Source organism: Oncorhynchus mykiss, chromosome 18 (assembly GCF_013265735.2).
Source record: "Oncorhynchus mykiss isolate Arlee chromosome 18, USDA_OmykA_1.1, whole genome shotgun sequence".
NCBI lineage: Eukaryota > Metazoa > Chordata > Actinopteri > Salmoniformes > Salmonidae > Oncorhynchus > Oncorhynchus mykiss.
In genome coordinates this window covers 65116109-65122108 of record NC_048582.1, presented here as the reverse complement: position 1 = coordinate 65122108, position 6000 = coordinate 65116109, and the positions used below count along the sequence as shown (strand labels likewise).

The window sequence follows — 6000 nt, the reverse complement described above, 5'->3', positions numbered from 1 at the left end:
CCGCTGGACAAGGTGGGAGGCAGCCAAGGCAAGGTAGGGAGGCAGACTCATAAATCTGCCTAAGGTGGTTGGGAGAGTGTGAAGGCTCTAATCCACGAGGGGCCACCTCTACCCTATCTTTAACCAGCACAGAGAGCCTGTTGTCATGTCACACTATCTGGAGATCCCCGCCTCTTTCAACCGTCAGTCCGGTTCACAGTTTAGCACAGAACCCTGGGACCTTCTTATGAAAAACATCTGTCCCTGTTAAACAGCGTTGAAATCTACAGGGCTCTTATGCAACTCAGACTTCACCGATACCCATAAGCAGACAAAGATGAAAGGGTAATTACAAGGCTATTTGTGAGGCTATTTCTGTGGTGCAATTCCCTGTGATAATGTAGGCCAAGATCTGTTTGTGTTGTCTTGCCAAACTGGTGCCATTGTTTGGTATGATAATACAGCAGGAGAGATGGCAAGACCCCACAAACAGTTCTGGGAGCTGCTTCTGCTGCCACACTACAGTAGAACTAGTACAGAATGATACGACCATGGTGACTTGTTGTCATGGGAACGTGGGGTAGGGAACACTGAGCCTAAACGCTAACACTAATCGTTCTCCGGCCTTTGATTGTTTGGCTTGTCTGCAGACTCTTCAAACAGGGGATTTTGGTTGGGTAACACAGAGCAGCAGAGAATCAGTATCAAAAACCAAAATGTTCACACACTTACACTAGCAATTAGGGTTAAGTTCCTTGCTCAAGGGCACATTGACAGATTTCTGACCTAGTCACCTCAGGGTTTTGAACCTGAAACCTTTTCAAATCAAATGTATTTGTCACATACACGTGGTTAGCAGATCCGACAATGCAGTAATAAAAAATAAAAAATACTGCATAGTTTCCTAGGAATGCGAAGCGAGGCGGCCACACACACACACACACACACACACACACACACACGCACACACGTACACACACACACACAAGGAAGGCTTTCTTGCAAGGCTGTGTCTGCTCAGAGATGCTAACTAGGGCGTTTCTTCTCACCTCTATTCTCTTCACCACTATACTCTCTAAGACAAGACCTTAAGTCTCATCTGTGCTGTTAAACTACAACACTGCACACGCATAGAGACGGAGTAAGTCCCTTTTATATTATGTTATTCAGACAGTGTTTTCTTGGTTAGCACAATAAATATTTCACTGTAATGACAAAATAAAGATACCAACTTCTGTGAAGAACATATATTTTTTATTTAACTAGGCAAGTGAGATTAAGAACAAACTCTTATTTACAATGACAGCGGGTTAACTGCCTTGTTCAGAGGTAGATCAACAGATTTTTACCTTGTCAGCTCTGGGATTTGCTCTAGCAACGTTTATGGTTAGTGGCCCAACGTTCTAACCACTAGGCTACCTGTCGCCCCGGAGCAATTATGTCTTGATAAAAGTGAGTGGCTGTGTGTATTATTGAAGAATTAAGGGATTGTGTGATGATTCGCTTAGCAACAGCTAGACGAGGGTTGATAAAAGAGAGTGGTTCGGCAGGACATTTGTTTAGAGGGTGAGGGTAGGGTGGGGTGGGGGGTTAATAAGTGTTTTCTCATTAGATGCTGTTGGGTTCTTGATTTTACTGGGCAGGAAAAACAGTATGATCAAGGTCCATGGTGTGTCTATCAGGGGGAAAAGATAAGTTATCATGAATATTGAAGTCCCACTCAATGTCAAGACAAAAAAGGAGACGCTGGTTGAAAAAGTACCTCAGTTGTGATACTTGAATAAAAGTATAGATACCTTAATAGAAAAAAAGACTAAAGTAAAAGTTAAAGTCACCCAGTAAAATACTACTTGAGTAAAAGTTTGAAAAGTATTCGGTTTTAAATACTGGAAAAAGTGTACTGAACGTCCATACTACTTGGGGCGGCAGGGTAGCTTAGTGGTTAGAGCGTAGGACTAGTAACCGGAAGGTTGCAAGTTCATACCCCCGAGGTGACAAGGTACAAATCTGTCGTTCTGCCCCTGAACAAGGCAGTTAACCCACTGATCCTAGGCCGTCATTGAAAATAAGAATTTGTTCTTAACTAACTTGCCTGGTTAAATAAAGGTAAAAAAAAAAATACTTGAGTAAAAGCTGTACGTCATATTCCTAATATTAAGCAAATCAGACAGCACGATTTTCTTGTTTTTTTCCATTTACGGACAGCCACTACAACACACCAAACGCAGTATTTGTGTTTAGTAAGTCCGCTAGACCAGAGGCAGTAGGGATGACAACCTGTTATGTTGATAGGTGCGTGAATTGGACCATGTTGCTGTCCTGCCTGAGCATTCTAAACGTAACTAGTACTTTTTGAGTGTCAGGGAAAATGTATTGGGAGTAAAAAGCACATGTAAATAGTAAAGTACAGCTACTGATAAATAACTAGGACCGACACATTTTTGTGTCAATTTGTGATGCTCCAATTTTTTTTATTTTTTATAATTCACTGGAAATAGTTCAGAAACGTATGTTTCCCCAAAAAATGTTGATTAACAATCGTTTATTATCATAGAAACGGAAACTCCGTTGAAGCTTGAGCTTGAAAGAAGCATGAAACATACAGTAGAAACGCACTTCCTTTTTCTTCCATCTGTCGTATGAACCTCAACTGGTAAATACTCTGCTACACTTGCTCTTTCTCAAATACACGTGTGTGTGTGTGTGTGTGTGTGTGTGTGTGTGTGTGTGTGTGTGTGTGTGTGTGTGTGTGTGTGTGTGTGTGTGTGTGTGTGTGTGTGTGTGTGTGTGTGTGTGTGTGTGTGTGTGTGTGTGTGTGTGTGTGTGTGTGTGTGTGTGTGTGTGTGTGTGTGTGTGCGTGCGTGCGTGCGTGCGGTAAGATGAGTCCTTCTCATGTCTGTTGTTGTGGTAGTGACCTCTCCAGTCAAACACACGTGCGTGTGTCTATTTGTGATTTCCTGTGCCCTCCCTAATCAGTTTATGAAAGTTTACCTGACAGTGAGCCAACAGTAAAACTTCCATTGCTTAGAGGATATAACTGTTGACAAGATATAACACAAATGGAATGTTCCATGTTGGCTTGGCTAGCTCTATGATCTACAGTACATGAAGGAACCGATGACTTACATCAACTTCACCCACTCTTTATCCACACACGTCCTGCTCGCACAAGATCACTACCATGTCTACACATAATTAAACTTACTTTGGTTTCAATGCCAACGCGTTGGCCTACAGGCCCTAGGCTATGATTTAGTGGTGCAGGGTTGATGAGCTGGTTCAACGAGGTCAAGCAAAAGTAGTTCCTCCTGACCTGTCCCTGTTAATGCACCCAACTTTCTCACCAACACCTCTCACCGAATATGTAGAAGGAACATATGGATGAAGAGCTAGATTTAGAACGGAAACTATTCTCATTGTCTGGTGACCATGACTTGGTTGAGCTATAACCTTTATGTTCTGGGTTGGTTACGGCTAAATGGCGGTGTACCTGGCGTAGACAAAACATTGTAGTGGTTTGCTTTCCGGATGGTTTGCTATTTGTTTGGCGGCCGGGTATATCAACAGACCCTCTGCTACGTCAACCTACGCTTATATATGCACCAGGTACAGTGCCAGTCAAAAGCTTGGACACACCTACTCATTGCAGGGTTTTTCTTTATTTTGACTGTTTTCTACATTGTAGAATAACTATGAAATAACACATATGGAATCATGTAGTAATTGTTAAACAAATCAAAATATATTTTATATTTGAGATTCTTCAAAGTAGCCACCCTTTGCCTTGATGACAGCTTTGCACATTCTTAGCATTCTCTCAACCAGCTTCATGAGGAATTATTTTCCAACGGTCTTGAAGGAGTTCCCACATATGCTGAGCACTTGTTGGCTGCTTTTCCTTCACTCTGTGGTCCAACTCATCCCAAACCATCTTAATTGGGTTGCGGTTGGGTGATTGTGGAGGCCAGGTCATCTGATGCAGCACTAAATCAGTCTCCTTGGTCAAATAGCCATTACACAGTCTGGAGGTGTGTGTTGGGTCATTGTCCTATTGAAAAACAAATGATCGTCCCACTAAGCGCAAACCGGATGGGATGGCATATCGCTGGTAGCCATGCTGATTAAGTGTGCCTTGAATTCCACTGTTCTAATGTCCATTGCTCGTGTTTCTTGGCCCAATCACGTCTCTTCTTATTATTGGTGTCCTTTAGTAGTGCAGCAATTCGACCATGAAGGCCCAACTCACGCAGTCTCCTCTGAACAGTTGATGTTGAGATGTGTCTGTTTCTTGAACTCTGTGAAGCATTTATTTGGGCTGCAATCTGAGATGCAGTTAACTCTAATGAATTGATCCTCTACATCAGAGGTAACTCTCGGTTTTCCTTTCCTGTGATAGTCCTCATGAGAGCCAGCTTCATCTTAGCGCCTGATGGTTTTTGAGACTGCACTTGAAGAAACTTTCAAGGTTCTTGAAATTGTCCTTGTTGACTAACCTTCATGTCTTAAAGTAATGGACTGTTTCTCTTTGCTTATTTGAGCTGTTCTTGCCATAATATTGACTTGGTATTTTACCAAATAGGGCTATCTTCTGTATACCACCCCTACCTTGTCACAGCACAACTGATTGTTTCAAACGAATGAAGATGAAAATAAATTCTACAAATGAACTTTTAACAAGGCACACCTGTTAATTTAAATACATTCCAGGTGACTACCTCATGAAGCTGGTTGAGAGAATGCCAAGAGTGGGCAAAACTGTCATCAAGGCAAAGGGTGGCTACTTTGAAGAATCTCAAATATAAAATATATTTTGATTTGATTTGATTTTTTAACATGTGTTTGGTTAGTACATGATTCCATATGTGTTATTTCATAGTTTTGATGTCTTCACTATTATTCTACAATGTAGACAATAGTCAAAATAATGAAAAACCCTGCAATGAGAAGGTGTGTCCATTGTCATTGTAAACAAACACTGTATAGCCTCATAACATGGTTAAAACAATCATTTTATATGATGGGTGTTCAGTCCTTGCATCCATAGCTTTGTCTTTTCATCTGAGAGTGGTTACATTTCCCCATCCCTCAGCTTTTTACCAAAACAGACATGGGGTGACAGTTTTGTTATTGTTTCATCTGTGGATTTGCCCTTTAAATGGCTGCATATTATCAAGATGTCAAAGTGTCACCAACAAAAGGTAAACAATAGGCCTATAGAAAATGCAGAATATGGCATTAATTTTTCACATGTAAATAGCACTTTTCAGTAGTGCTCAAAACATGCCATTCCACGAGAGCTGCATTTATATTTCAACTGGAATCAATGAGCCCAATCAGTCCCCAAAGACAAAATCATTAACAACAGAGTAGGGCTGGCTACTAAATCCTTCGTTTTGGTGTCATGCTCAGGTAAAACAATTTGGCTAATCTATACTTCCATATTTCCAAGTCCTATTGTTGAAGATCAAGGGGTATAACATTTATTGGAATGACTGAAATTCTGATAGACTTAGATTTTTAATGTAAAGATATAATTTAATCGTATATGTAGTAGAAAGCGATGAGTTAGAAGAAGCCTACATAACCAACCCATAAAGTAAAAATAAACATCCATATGTGGCCAGCTATGTGAACTTTAACATTGATTTATCCTGCAATAGATGTTGTTTAATTGGTAAATATTTTTTTTGTCTTCTTCTAATGCCTCTTAAGGGGAAATTAATCTAAAAGTAACGGAATGTAATCAGATTACGTTACAGAGTTTGGGGTAATCCCAAAATTACGTTACTTGTTAAAATGATGGACAGGTAACGGATTACATTTATAAAGTAACCCAACCCTGCCTGTTTGTGATGGCTAAAATACCTTTATAGGTGCATGTACATTGTATACATACATAAGACATAAGACGTTGAGTCACAATTCACTACATTTTATAAACGCTTTCCTCCAGTGGTCCTTGTCTCTAACGTAGTCAACAGACATGGACATTTAACGTCGTAGCAGGCCGTTCATTATATG

At 40.5% G+C, this 6000-nt stretch overlaps 1 protein-coding gene across 1 annotated transcript in view; it reads left to right on the top strand.

Annotated features, from left to right (window-relative positions):
• The first annotated feature begins 1052 nt into the window (after nt 1-1052).
• Nucleotides 1053-6000, top strand: part of LOC110496698 (enhancer of filamentation 1) — a 64401-nt gene continuing 59453 nt past the window's right edge. Inside the window, exon 1 of the mRNA XM_036953538.1 lies at nt 1053-1120. The gene's annotated coding sequence lies outside the window, so the exon portion shown is untranslated. The remainder of the gene's footprint in view (nt 1121-6000) is intronic.